Source organism: Culex pipiens, chromosome 1 (genome assembly GCF_016801865.2).
Source record: "Culex pipiens pallens isolate TS chromosome 1, TS_CPP_V2, whole genome shotgun sequence".
Classification (NCBI taxonomy): Eukaryota; Metazoa; Arthropoda; class Insecta; order Diptera; family Culicidae; genus Culex; species Culex pipiens.
In genome coordinates, this window is record NC_068937.1 from 88,890,968 (window position 1) to 88,906,493 (window position 15,526).

Here is a 15,526-nt window from a genome sequence, read left to right on the forward strand (position 1 = left end):
AATAAAACATTTTTACCCGGGTCATGCCCCAACGAACCATCTTCACGTGGTAGCCACGAAAAGAGATTGCGGCGCGGTTGGCAATTTTTTCGAAATGGTTTGACCCCGCCTCGGCCATCCAGTCCCTGGCCGAGCCCCAAGTTTCGGGTGCAGTGCAACCTGCTATATCGTGCAAGGTTGGACCGATCGTTCGATCCCCAAAACGAGCCTCGCTCTGCGCAAGAGAAAGAACAGCCCCGAAAAGAAGAAGAAGAAGAGATAACATTTTTTGTGTGTGTTGGATTTTGTTTGGCCGGGGTGACTGATCGAGCGATCGCGAGAGTCTTTCGTTCGGTCCTATGTGAGTGCGGTGGCAAATTTTGGCCCGATTTTGGGGGAAATTCGATAGGTTCGTTTTGATCGTATACGGTCTTCTAGAACATTCAGTATCAACCTCAAGTTCAAACGTAAAATAAAGCTAAAAATCAAGTAGAAACGATCGCACTGCATACTTTAGAGGATCGCGTTGCACGACGTTACAGTCAGTTGATCGAGTTTCGCCGGCAGCAAGGGCCAGCCGTTCGTTGTGTGTTTACAAATAGACGGTACAAAAAAGTGCTACTTGTTGCAGAAAATAAGTCACACATATGCCGGCTCGCGGGCAGAGTTTGGGTGGAGCAGAACCGTTTGTGAAAGTCGATTGTCATTGCAAGTGCGCGAGAAAGCAATATTATTATCGAGAGTGTTAGTGAATGTTCTAACCGTGGTTCTAACAGCCGATGCTAAAGCGTCAGGTTGATATTGTTAATTGGTTAATCACAACGAATTGAGAAAAAGATCGTCAAGGCTAAGTTCATTGTGAAGAGTTGACAACTCATTTCTCCCGAGACACGTCGATGGGCGGCAGCAATTACAAGGTGCCTCGACGTGAAACTCCAATGAAAGTCCAATGCACTCCGCGGTTAGTCAACTGAACTGACATGGGTAAGTTGGGAGCCAATAAAGTTGATGTTTCGCATCTGCTGAATGTTCATGTTTTAAATGTTTTATACATATGCCCCGTTATACTGAGCTTGGTGAAACATCCCAAAAGTGGCTTGCATTTAATGATGAATCTTGTTTCCGAATGGATATGAATATTTTAAAACAAAACCTTATAGAGATTTTGGTTGATTGCAACTAAACAATTTATTTTTAAGTTCTGATTGAATTTCGCAAAAAAAATCCTTTTACAAAGATTTTTTGATGTTTTTGTTTTTCTCTTCGAATTTTTTCAAGCAAATGTATTTTTATGTAATTTAAGCACCAAAGTCTAAATTAAAATGAAGTAAATTCAGTTTTGAGCATTATTTTTGTGATCCAATTGGAATATTATCAATGTTCGTGTGTAATTAGCTTGAACATAAATTATTAAAAATATTTGCAACGGCTTTAATTAAAATTCTAAAGAATCGAAAATTGTATTGCCTTTTCAATGGCATCCAAGGAAACTTGTAATTTCTTATCAATTATAGTTTATGCTGCATGATAGTTGAAAATAAAATAAAAGATTGCTTCAGGTTGCATAAATGAAAAAAATGGTTAATAATTATTGGCAACAATGTCTGGCAGCAGAGCATCTAGCCATTTTCCGGCTGTTACAGCAAAACGGCAGCTGATTAAATTGTAGTTGTCAAAGCAGTGTTTTTTTGGAAAAAGAAATGAAAATAAGTGCAGTGATAAAGTGCTGTTGTGTGGAATTTAAATGTTTAAGGGTGCAACCAAGGAAGTTATTATCTATTTATTTTAGGTAGAACAAGAGAGCACACTTAAATGTTTGTAAGCATAATCTTGGTGATAAAAAAACTTTGAATTTATAATTCCTGCACCTAAATACAAGAAAGTATAGCCACTGGCACTGTCACTAAAGCTTTTGAGTTTTATTTCTTTGTCTCATGATTCCAAGCTAGGGAATTCTCTTCTTATCACTCCTTTTTTCCTCTCAACGCTGAGTCTTTCATTCTCTCAGGAAATCACAGTGAAACACCTCGAGTGGACAAACTGGAACCGATCACGCATTGCGTCTAGGGAAACTGCGTTAGCAAAACTAGTTTTGTGACATTGTAATTGTTAATAATTCCAATACTAATTTTACTTTAAGTTTCTGTGTCCTCTCTTCAAAGTTCCTCAAAAAAATAAAATAAAAAAATAGAGGACAAATATACTTCTTATTATTGAAATCTAACTCTCCGCCAACTCACATAGCAGTTGCTCCGACCTCTCTTTGACCTGAAAAAAAAAATACAAAAATAGCTTCAAAAATTCTGAAAACACGGAATTGTAAAATGAAAAAAAAAATGTTTTAAATAAAAATAACCGTTTTGAGTTATTGAAGATTCCAAATGTACATTTAATTTCCCATAAAATGACATGTGCCAACATTTTTTTACAGTTAAGTATCGAAAAATGGCAGAATTTTTGAAACTGTTTTCGTATTTTTTTCGATGAAAAATATTTTTTTTCGGAATATTGGGCACCAAATTTCCAAACCATCACCATCAGGCAGCAAATTATTGAAAAACACGTATTTTTTTCGAATATTCAAAAATTGGACGAGATATCTTAAGAAAATCCTAAGTAACGTAAACGTATTGTTGTGATATTATTATTTTGGAGATTCCCAAGTGATGCTCTTTACAGGGAAATTGTTAAAAAACTTGTTGTAAAATGTCGACTGTGACTTTTTGAATCTCCAATAACTTTTCAAAATCCAATGAGTATCGCATTTCACCCATTGACAAAATTATAGGGTACATTTTGAGCAATGTTCAGTTAAATAGCGTGGTCTTGAAACGTTTTTCCATGTTCTTGGCACCCTAGTGCACACATATCATCCACGCGACATGCCTCCCATCCGCGACAATTAACGGACGGCGTGATAATCTGTCTAACTACTAAATAACACTCGTTCAATAACATCACCCAGCACTGCTATCGCTCTGTCACAGTCAATTTACCTCCACGTTGGCAATGTAATTACTTCGATTAACGGTAATACAGTAGTGCGCGGATGCTTGCTTTGGGCTTATTGGTGACCAATGGAGTTGTGTCCATGAAAACGTGAATACTTTGAATAGATTTCACTCAGGAGAACCTTCTGTGCATTACTTCCTGTATTTTAAGTTATAAGTAATTTGAACTGTGTGATAACTCATTCTGACCTAACGGACTTTGAAGTTTTGTTTAAAATCATTAGACACAAGCGCGATTTATTTATAAAGCTAAACATGTATTTTTTCTGCTTAAAAGTCAGTGTGTTATCAAGTTTTTCTCGTCACAATGATCAAGCACTTGTGACGACATGGCTTGTTTTCACATCTTTTGAAGTCTACAACTGTCTCGAAATTATCTTATGATATGCAGATCCACGTTTTGCAAACTTTTCGCACGAGCAACTTTTTGAATTTATTACCCTTGAAAAACGCTCCACTTTTTTTGGAGATTTATTATCTCACACTTTTACGGATTATCCAGTGAACGTGAGTTGAGTCGGCAACCTTTTCCGTGATACGGATTTCAAAGATGATGAACTTGGGAGATATCTCTCTGATAATTAGCAATGTATTCACCCGAGATCGTGTCAGTTGATATACATGTAAGCGTTAAATTACAGTCGTTTTTTGAGTCGCTGGAAGTAAGTGTTAGAGTTCGTGTTTCAGTGCTAACTGGTTACAAGCTTGGTGCATTTCGAAAACTAAACTTTACTATAGACAACACAACACTACTAAGGGGGGCCTGGAGTGTTCAAATATGTGCACTGGCTAGCGTGCTGATAATTACCTAAGTCCGATGTAAACAAACATCACCCAGTTTAGTGATAAGCGAGTGACGACAAAAACGCTTGTGGCTAGATTCTGAGTACTAGTACGAGCCAACTAGTGATGGTGTGAGTTTAGTCTTCAGAGAAAAGTTAAACAATTGAAAAATATGTAAATCTATACAATATGTATTTTAAAAATAATCCAAAATCATAAAAAATTGGATTATTTCAAACGCCACCAAATCCTCCACATTTTTTCACGTAGAAGCAAAACCACCCGCCTCTTGTCCGCTCGCTAATCATATCGGCAATCATTTCTGCACGTGTTCGTAACAATATATCCCACTTGATCGATCGTTTTCTTGTCACCCTTTCGTCGCCGTCATCAACGCCCCATTGCCAAGAGGCCTCAAAAGTCTGGAGCAACACGAGAAAAGAGCGGATACGCCTTTTTGACCGTTTGAAATGACTTTGATGATTCTCAGGATTAAAGTAACTTTTTCACAAAACCATTCTAATATTGCGAATTTAGTTAAAAAGTTACCTGTTGTCTCGGAGTTTAAAAACTAGTTCTATCTGTCAAAATGCTTATCCACCCTTTTCAAATGTTGCTTCAAAAGTGCGCGCGACGATTGGAAAATAAGTGTATTTCCTATCACTTAGAGTACAGCACGTTATAAGCGCATTGCGGTATTGGCGGGCGGACTTTTGCGACACCTCTTTTTTCAACCTTCATGGGGCTGAGTTAGCAGCCGATGGAGTACAATGCTTTCGGATTAAAATTTTAATAATTTTCCAATTTTGTAAATGTTTTATGAAATAACTCGAATAAAATTAACATTTTTGTCGAAGTACAATGCATTTACATGAAAAAGCGATCCGTCCATTAATCCATCGCAAAGTGATCAATATAGCTAAAACTTGCCAAATCAATTGTTTTTGCTTAACCTGTAGATTATAACTAAATCAGCACAATTTAAGATAATCGGTTCCAGATCCAAAATTGTCTGGATCAGTAAATTAGTTGCCAAAATCAGCCAAAGTTTTTTTTCTGTTTGATTGGCGAAGGATCTCCTCTCAGTGAACACCGATCAACATTTTTTCTTGCAAAAGAGGGAAGAGACGAAATACGTAAAAGAAAATTGCTTGCGAACTTTTTGAAGAAAAGTTTTTGTTGAACTTATTGTTGAATAACTTTGTTGAACTTTGTTGTGGACAGAACCAGTGCGCGGAGTGCCCCCACTTTCCGCACGTCGCTGGCTCACAAGTGGCTGCCAGTCTGCCACCTTGTGACGCAAGACAGCGCGTCAATTTTTATGCTAGCTGTCAAGATTATTTCACTCACTTTCACTCTATTTCCGGATCTTAACACTCAAACGCTCGGGTAGTCATTTAACCCCTATTTTTTTCTTAAAAATCTCATAACTTTTGGTAGAATTGACCAAATTGGATGCTTCCGGTTGCAAAAGATCCAGATTTGTCTATATTTTGAACTGTCAGATGGGGGACAAATATGGTCCACTTTTACCGGAGATATTCCGGATTCCGTTGGGGTACCTCGACCCTCCTATTTGGAGTTTTGGTCAATAGAACAAAAACCATTGCACAGAAAAATGCCGGAAATGATGCAAAACTTCAAGGCATCATTCTAATACATCATCCTGCATAGACACATGGCATGGCCAAGACCTTCGGGCAGAAAAAAATAGGGGTCAAATGACTACCCGAGCGTTTGAGTGTTAACAAGAATACACGCGTTTTACATTTTATTATATTTACCGTGTTTTATTTGCGTATCGTGCGCTGATTCCGTGGCCCTGCCGTAGGTTCCCACGCGACATCACGTCCCGCGCACCGGATACGACAGTGGCGACGAGATCTGTCGAATTCGCCGGATTTTCCGCGGTTTTACCAAGGTGGGCGCCACCTAACCTACAAATCTGGCACCCGCGTGCAATCAAAGGAGGAGCCCCCCAGCGGCATGAGCGATTCGCTTGCCCGGCTCCCCTACCTGGGGCAGCTTCACCCACGTCAGGAGCAGTTCCAGCAAACATCACTCCGCCAAGGCCCACTCTCTCATCAGCAGCTGCTGCCGAATCCTGACCTGATGCTCCAGATGCTGACGATGTTCGAGCAGTTGGTCGGCACGGTGCAGCAGACTGCCCAGCAGCAAATGGAGTTCATGGAGCGGTTCTCAACAGACGCAGTCCATCCGCCTCCAAACCCGGCGCAGAACGTCGACACGCTCCCCGGGAACACGAAGGCTTTCCAGGCGGACTCGGTCCGCAGCCACGCGGTGGTGATCAACGAGCACTCGGTGCAGCAATGGCGGAGATGCGCGTCGGTCGATTTCGGTGGGACGCCGATCCGATTTTCACTAGACGCCGCATCCGGCGGCCCAAAGTTATCATCACCCTCTGTTCGCGTAAAAGCTGCCTCTGGAACGGGATTGTCACTCGACGACGAGTTCCGATGTGACATCTCCATCACCGGAAGCACCCGCAACGAGCCGACCATCGTTACCGAACTCCACGTATCCAGCTACCCCGACCCGTCGCCGGTGCCCGAGTCAGTCCTCTACAAGGTGTTCAACGAGGAACTCGGCAAAGAGGTGAACTTGGAGCTAAAAGAAAACCACCGACCGACCGTCTGCCCGAAAAGCTCGGTGGCCTACGCTGTGGTTGAGAACGTCGACCACGGACCGGACAAGCAGCAGCTTAATATCATCACTCCGATCGTCTACTCGGAGTTGGCCGCCCCGATCGTCGGGATGCGGAAGGCCATCGGATCCAAACCCGTCCTCAACGCTGCTCTACAGCCGCGTCTGTACCCGCTGCTGGTCGAAAATGTACCCTGTGCATACCAGCAGAGCATCGCCACCATGTTGGCCCGACAGCCCGGAGCGTCCTCTCATCTCGAAGACGCCGTCGTCAGCGGCTCAACCCAGGAGGAACAAGACCGCAACCTGGAAGCCGTCCTGCAGCATTTTCAAGACTACGGCCACATGACGCGTCCCGATCACGCGCCGCTGCTACACATCGTCGGTTCCAAGGCAGACAGAAACGCATCGCACTGTACCTGCTCCTCTACGACTTGGCCTCCCGGTACGTCTCCACCGATCAGTTTGGGCACGCCAACGTGCAACGATTGATTAACCAGCACGTACGATCAGAGGAGGACTTCGCTATCGCCAGACTTCGCCTAGAGGACATCACAACCCAGCCCGATCCACTACTCCGCAAGATTCGCCGGTACGTATTCGAGGGTTGGCCAAAAACGAAAGTCACTGATCCGAAGATCCAGCGCTACCAGACCCGTGCCGACTTCGACGACGGAGAAGCATGCCAGTTGTGCACCTCCGTAGCACGGTCCCCACCGCACTCACTTCCTGTGCCATGGCCGAAACCTGCTGGCCCGTGGCAGCGCAGTTGCATGGATTTTGCGGAACCACTCAACGACGACTACGTAGTCTGCACGCATCGCATCTCTGTCCTCGCAACCATCGCCATCCTCCACCAGATGTTTCCTCAACTCGGTAAGCCTAACCTGATTGTGGACCATAACAGAACGCAGTTCACGAGTGTCGAATTTTTTTTCGAACGGTGTTCACCACACCGCGACTGTCCCGTACCAGCCGCACGGACGAGCGAAACGGGTCGTGGGCATTCTCAAGCGTGCCGTCAAGACAATTTCGGAGGGGAGAGGCACTATAGGAAGAACATTGGACATTTTTCTGTCGGCGTACCGCTGCGCACCTGCAGTGCTTGACCCCGAACTGCACCAGAAGGAATAGGGGAAGGTGGGGCAAGACGACCATATGGGGCAAGAGGAACAATCGCTCGTAAGGCCGTAATTTTTACAATTTTGATTATTTCCAGTATGAGGAATTGTTGCTAGCAAGGCAATTAGCTGATTCTACTACCACATAACCGCCAAAACGACGTAAACGCCACAGGACATAAGATTGAATGAAGTTTTTTTCAAAGCCTTTGTTTCCTTATAATATTTGGAAAGTACAAAATAAGGCGTAGGGTTCGTTTTAAGGCTCATTTTATTAAAATGTTTTTTTTCCTAGATCGGTAGTGTCCCTACCAATGACTTGCATGTATTATAAAGTATGATTTATGTTTTGGTTATTTTTGTAGAGAGCTTTTAAAAAACTTGTTTAGGTGGGGCAAGTGTAGCATATGGATTTTTAGTATGGAAAAAAATACGAATTGCTGTAGCAACATATTTTATTGTGAAAAAAATACATAAAAGTTCTTAAAAACTGATAAACAATTGTTAAAAAAATTGTCCATACACGATATAAGAATATAATGAAAATTTACTATTTATCATCTTAGTAATATTTTGTTTTCGTAAAAACGGTCAAATTTCTAGTAAAATATTAATTTTTAATCTTAAAAATGAAAGAAACGTTTCAAATACATTCTAATCTGATGTATCTAAGTGATAACAGTTCAATTGTTAGTAAATTAGCATGTTGTTTCGTGCATTGTTCCTCTTGCCCCAACGGGTTGTTCGTCTTGCCCCACTAGTTGAGTAGAACGTACGAAAAATCAAAAATTTTAAAATCAACTTTTTACATTAAAAACAGATTTTTTTAAAAACTTGTTCTATCAAAGTCTCAGCCAAGACCTGGAATAAGATGATTCTAAAAAATCCGACAGATTTTTTAATGTTTTTAATGGGTTATAACGAGCATTTCCTTAGCTTGTTACACTTGCCCCACTTTCCCCTACCATCGTCAAAGCATCGCCGTGCGAGATGGCAACCAACGCGACACACGCTCGTACATCAACCAACTGCGAAGTTGCTTCAAGGCCGGACCTGCTGCTTCACCATCAGTCAAACCCAAAGCGCTCCCGTTGGATGTCCTGCTCGGTGAGTGGAAGCTTGCGTCGGTACCCGTGCTACCATCATTGAGCCCGATGCAGTTGACGCCGCGTCCGCCCTCTTCTCTACCTGCGATTCCAGCTGAACCAAACACGCGCGCAACCTGCACCCGATATGGATCGCTGCTTCTACAAGAACAACCCGGTGCAACACCATCTCCAATCCCTGCGTCGTCGTCTTCAACGAGTTCGTCGCAGCTGGCACTCTTCTCCGGCGCACCGACAGCGCTTGCAAGAGCCGACCAGCTGTTTTAAGAGGAGCAGTTCTCTACGGAATCGGTCTTTTTTCTTTAATTTTAATTTTTGTATTTTTTAATCCGGCTGAAACTTTTTTGGTGCCTTCGGTATGCCCAAAAAAGCCATTTTGCATCATTAGTTCCCTCATATAATTTTCCATACAAATTTGGCAGCTGTCCATACAAAAATGATATGTGAATATTCAAAAATCTGTATCTTTTGAAGGAATTTTTTGATCGATTTGGTGTCTTCGGCAAAGTTGTAGGTATGGATATGGACTACACTGAAAAAAAATGATACACGGTAAAAAAAAATTTGGTGATTTTTAATTTAACTTTTTGTCACTAAAACTTGATTTGCAAAAAAACACTATTTTTAATTTTTTTTATTTTTTGATATGTTTTAGTGGACATAAAATGCCAACTTTTCAGAAATTTCCAGAATGGGCAAAAAATCTTTGACCGAGTTATGATTTTTTGAATCAATACTGATTTTTTCAAAAAATCGATATATTGGTCGCAAAAATTTTTCAACTTCATTTTTCGATGTAAAATCGAATTTGCAATCAAAAAGTACTTTAGTGAATTTTTGATAAAGTGCACCGTTTTCAAGTTATAGCCATTTTTATGTAACTTTTTTGAAAATAGTCGCAGTTTTTCATTTTTTAAAATTAGTGCCCATGTTTGCCCACCTTTGAAAAAAATATTTTTGAAAAGCTGAGAAAATTCTCTATATTTTGCTTTATTGAACTTTGTTGATACGACCCATAGTTGCTGAGATATTGCCATGCAAAGGTTAAAAAACAGGAAAATTGATGTTTTCTAAGTCTCACCCAAACAACCCACCATTTTCTAATGTCGATATCTCAGCAACTATAGGTCCGATTTACAATGTTAAAATATGAAACATTCGTGAAATTTCCCGATCTTTTCGAAAAAAATATTTTCAAAAATTTAAAATCAAGACTAACATTTCAAATGGGCCAAACTTTCAATATTACGCCCATCTGAAAAGTTAGTCTTGATTTTAAATTTAAAGATTATTTGTTGTGCCCTTTCACTCTATTTCCGGATCTTAACAAGAATACACGCGTTTTACATTTTATTATATTTACCGTGTTTTATTTGCGTATCGTGCGCTGATTCCGTGGCCCTGCCGTAGGTTCCCACGCGACATCACGTCCCGCGCACCGGATACGACAAACTTCAATTCATTTATTTCGTTTTGTTTACAAGCATTGTTCATCTACGTCATTTTCCAACGTGTGACGTTACACCTGCAAGTCTCGGATTAGTTTTCAAAAAGCCGTAAGAGCCATTGGGAAACAAAGTCCTTTTCGCATCGTTATTCGACCTACTTACGAAAAACCAATATCAAAAATGCTCGAGATTGTTTATCTACACGTCCTTCAAGTGCCCCATACTTAAAATAGGGGGAGAGGGGGTAATATGCACCCCCGGGGCAAATTGCACCCCCTGCTTTTCTCGGTATTTGGAAGAATTTTCCGGGGAAAAAATCATAGAAATTTGAAGCTTAACGTTGCTTAAACATGCTGGAAAAGTTTTAGCATCGTACACTCAAAAAACCTTTCACCACATAGTAGCATGAAAATTCCTGTGGCAGCCAATTTTTGTCCCAAAACAATGTTTTACATGAGTCATGCCACAATCACCATGCATTCAGATCAACTCTTCTTGATTTTCACGCAGCATACACTCACACAACTAAATGTCACGTGAAATTCATGCCTGAAAATTTGGAGGCGTGGCTTGCAGTCAGCTGTTTGTTGGTTTGCATGATAATCATGCAACAACCGCATGGAAATTGGTATGGAAAAAATCCATACACCTTTTCATGCAACATTGTGGTGAAAAGTTTAGTGTTTGTGGGGATGGTTGGGATGCTGCATGAATTTCCTGTCTGAAAATTTTAAGCCGAGCGTGCATGTTGAAAGAAGGTCAGTTTGCTGCTGATTCTCATCAACTGGACATGGTTTCAGTTTTTTTCCGGAGAAACAAAGCCGGAAAATTAGTAACACTGGTTGTTCTCCGACTCCGATGGCTCTAATTTTATCGAAGTTAGCTCTCTGCGTACAATAGTAAGTATTTGCCTTACAATGTTGTCAAAATTTTGGATTAATTTTAAGTGATTTTCTTCTAGGCCACTGAACCAGTAGCTCCAGCACCAAGTCCGGCGAGCAACCGTTGGTGCCATCATCATGACCGTGCGTAACCTGAAGCCGGAAGGCGATGTCCAGAAGGTCCAGGACATTGAGGTCAGGGAGCCAAGCTGTGAAGTAGGTGACGAAGGTGCAGCCGCGTAAGACAGGAGGTGAGGGCACCCCGCGAGCCGCAAGTGATATGCTAGAACCAATTTTGGTATCATGTGTGCTTTTATTTTCCTGCCATAAAAATACGAGTGTATTGTGATTTAAAGTGTTGTTATGTGATTAAAGTTGTGTATATACGAATAGTGATTGTGAAAATAAAATCTTTGAAGAGCAACCATATGTTTTCTTTCGTAATAACTTTTCAATAACAAAAAAAGAAGAAGAAAATACCCCACCCCCACCTCCCACACTTTGAAAACCATTAGAAAATCATTTGATACTCGCACTCCGATAAGGTAAGGGTTGCATGAATTGGCTGCAAACTTGACGTGAAATTCTTGTGATGTGGCATATGATTGTATTGGTACATTTAAAAATGCATACAGCCTAGCCACCAGAGGTTCACGTAGATTTGGCATGAACATCCATATGGAAAATAACCACATATATTTTCATGCAACATTGTGGTGAACATTTTTTTGAGTGTAGTATAAAAACAGCTTAAGTTATTTGCAAAACTTTAAAATGTTGTGTTTTCATCTAATTTTCATTGAACTTTCATTATGATTTTTGGACAATATAAAAAGCATTTATTGTTATTGTAAGTGTTGAGGTAGGGGGAGAGGGGGTAATATGCACCCCCTAAGGGAAAACTGTGTTCTCAACCATTACAGCATTACTGTGGAAGAATTTTGTTCGATGTTCTAAAACAACTATTATTCTTCGTTATCCATGTTAAAAAAGTCTTAATAAACCTCAAAATTGTTCGAAAATATCAAATTTCTAAAAACATTTTTGATTCATTTCAAACAACCATGCGGGGCAATATGCACCGCAACATTGGGGCAAAATGCACTACAACAACGGGGCAAAATGCACCACAACATGGGGCAAAATGCACCGGGTAAAAGCAGTTTTCACTATTCACCACTAGATGACACCGCTGTTTTTACTAAGGAGCTTCACAGTGGTGCATTTTGCCCCGACCACGCTTTTAGCAGAAAATTTAATAAAAAATGCATTTTTGATGTTTTTGGACTCATCTATCTACAGAATAATGAAGATTATGGCAAAAACTATTTACCTCAACACTTACAATATCAATAAATGCTTTTTATATTGTCCAAAAATCATAATGAAAGTGCAAAGAAAATTAGATGAAAACACAACATTTTAAAGTTTTGCAAATAACTTGAGCTGTTTTTATACTGCGATGCTCAAATTTTTCCAGCATGGTTTAGCAATGTTAAGCTTCCAATTTCTATGATTTTTCCCCGGAAAATTCTTCCAAATACCGAGAAAATCAGGGGGTGCATTTTGCCCCGGGGGTGCATATTACCCCCCCTCCCCCTATATAGTTTTTGCCATAATCTTCACAATTCTGTAGATAGATGAGTCCAAAAACATCAAAAAAATATTTTTTATTAAATTTTCTGCAAAAAGCATGGTCGGGGCAAAATGCACCGCTGTGAAACTCCTTTGTAAAAACAGCGGTGTCATCTAGTGGTGACTAGTGAAAACTGCTTTTACCCGGTGCATTTTGCCCCATGTTGTGGTGCATTTTGCCCCGTTGTTGTAGAGCATTTTGCCCCAATGTTGCGGTGCATATTGCCCCGCATGGTTGCTTGAAATGAATCAAAAATGTTTTTAGAAATTTGATATTTTCGAACAATTTTGGAGGGTTTTTAAGACTTTTTTAACATCAACCTTTTTTCTCAAAAATCCATTGTTAAATGTGCTCCTTTTGTCTTGCTCCAGAAAAAATATTGTTTTATGTTTGGCAATTCTGGAGTTTTGAAAAGGTCCTATGAGCTTCTGTGTTTCATACGTTTATAGAATCTAAAAAAAAACTCTAGAATTGTACTCTGGAATAACATTTGAGAAGTAAAAAGATAGCTAAACATATATTTTTATTAACAAAAATTTTTAATCTGGGATGGATCGCACAACTTTCCAAAAATAAAATTGTCAGTTTCGGGTATAAATGCATTGTAAAATCTCGCTTACTTTTTCAAAAGGTCTATGTAAATAGGAAACCCATGGCGCATTGGTTGTTTTGAAAAAGTACTCCAGAAATCATCCTAAGCACCATGCGCACCCTCTTATTTTTGATATCCCACAGATACAGGTGGGTGCTCATGGTTGCTTAAGATAATTCTATAGAATTTTTTTTTTTTTTTTTGAATTAATTATACTTTATTGAATCTTTCTTATAATAATTACATTTGGTTTACATAATAAGTGGTCAGCTGTGGCTCTTCAGCTTTAATTTGCTTTTCGTGATTTAAACACTGTTCATTTTCATAACTTTAAAAATATATGATTTATCATTTTTGTAACACTAGGTACAATGAGAAAAAAAAATGTTGTTAAGAAAACATAACCTAACCTAAAACTAACTTAAACTTACAATAAACTAAACCAATCCTTGAATCAAGGAGTATTCAGAAATAGCACATTTTTCCCTGAATTTCAAACATTTTTCTTGAATCTTCTGATCCAACATTTTTACTTCTGCTAATTCATGAACCTCACTTGATCTTGTCCAGCCAGGAACATTCAAAACCATTTTGAGTACCTTGTTTTGGACACGCTGGAGCTTCAATTTATGAGTTCTAGCGCAACACTCCCAAACAGGTACTGCATACTCAATAACGGGGTAAATTATTTGTTTGTAAACTGCTAGCTTATTTTTCAAAGAAAGCTTTGATTTTCTGTTAATTAAAGGGTACAAGCACCTGATGAGAATGCTGCACTTGTTCAATATTTTGTCTACATGCTGCCGAAACAAAAGTTTCGAGTCAAGTATGAGACCTAAGTAGACAACTTCCTTTGACCAGGGTATCGAAACATCATTCATTTTTATCAAAACATCATCCTTTGGGACAAATCTGGCCGATTTGGAAAGAGGAAAAATGATGGTTTGAGTTTTTGCTGCATTTATACGAATTTTCCAGTCGCCAAAGTATACGGAAAGAACGTCAAGACCCTTCTGAAGACGGCCAACTAAATATCTGGTTATTTTACCCTTATAAATAACGGCAGTGTCATCAGCAAAAAGTGACAACACACCATTACCAGGAAGAGTAGGCAAATCAGATGTAAAAATATTGTACAGAAGTGGGCCAAGAATACTTCCTTGGGGAACCCCAGCATCAATGTTGAATAATCCAGAAGCAATCCCATTCAGAAAAACCCTGAACGATCTCTCCGAAAGATAGTGCTGGATAATTTTGATAAGATACATTGGAAAACCGTACAAATACAGTTTATGTATCAAACCATCATGCCAAACATTGTCAAAAGCCTTCTCAACATCCAACAAAGCCATAGCAGTTGATTTAGACTCAAGCTTGTTCTGCTTGATGATTTTGGTTACTCTCGTAAGCTGATGAGCAGTATTATGTCCCTTACGGAAGCCAAACTGCTCATTCAAAATTATATTATTATCGTTGGTAAAATCCAAAAGCCTTGAATAGATGACCTTCTCAAAGAGTTTGGACAGACTACTCAAAAGACTAATGGGACGATAACTTGTTGGCGATGTTGGATCTTTTTGAGGCTTCAAAATTGGTATGACTTTGCCCAGTTTCCAATTGGTGGGGAAGTAACCAAGTTGCAAACATTTATTGAAAATATTGGCTAGATGTTGAAAGAACTGATCACTCTGTTTTTTCAACACTAGATTAAAAATGTTATCAAAGCCAGGAGCTTTCATATTTTTCATTTGTTTTACTGCAACTTTGACTTCCTCACCAGAAACATGGGAATCTGCAGGAAATTCAAAGGTAGAGTTATTAATTGTTGAAATACTATTGGCAACTGATGTTTCTTTACGGCTGATCATGGAAGCGCCAAGATTATGAGAACTAACAAAATGAAGTCCAAGTGCATTTGCCTTTTCCTCGGATGTAATCAAGGGAGAATCCTCAACAATAAGATGAGGAATAGGCTTTGGTTTGTTTTTAAGAACTTTAGAAAGTTTCCAAAATGGTTTTGAATAATTCCCAAGCTGGCTTACATGTTTTGAAAATTCTTGATTTCTGATATTGTCAAGTCGGTCTTGTATGATTTTGTTCAAATTGTTCACTGAAATCTTTTTGTCATAGTCCCCAGTCCGTTGATATTGTCTCCTATAAACATTCCTTAGTCTTATCAAGTGTTTAGTATCTACGTCAATATCAGTTACCTTAAAATTAACAGGAACCTCCCGAACGTTGGCAGCCTCTGCTTGGTTGATAGCCTGCTGGATCACCTCCAGCGAACGATCAATATCGGCAGAAG

The 15,526-nt window shown here is 39.7% G+C and overlaps 1 protein-coding gene across 1 annotated transcript in view; it reads left to right on the plus strand.

Moving 5' to 3' along the window:
* The first annotated feature begins 312 nt into the window (after window positions 1-312).
* Window positions 313-15,526, plus strand: part of LOC120427887 (chloride channel protein 2) — a 71,755-nt gene continuing 56,541 nt past the window's right edge. Inside the window, exon 1 of the transcript XR_005606993.2 lies at window positions 313-963. The gene's annotated coding sequence lies outside the window, so the exon portion shown is untranslated. The remainder of the gene's footprint in view (window positions 964-15,526) is intronic.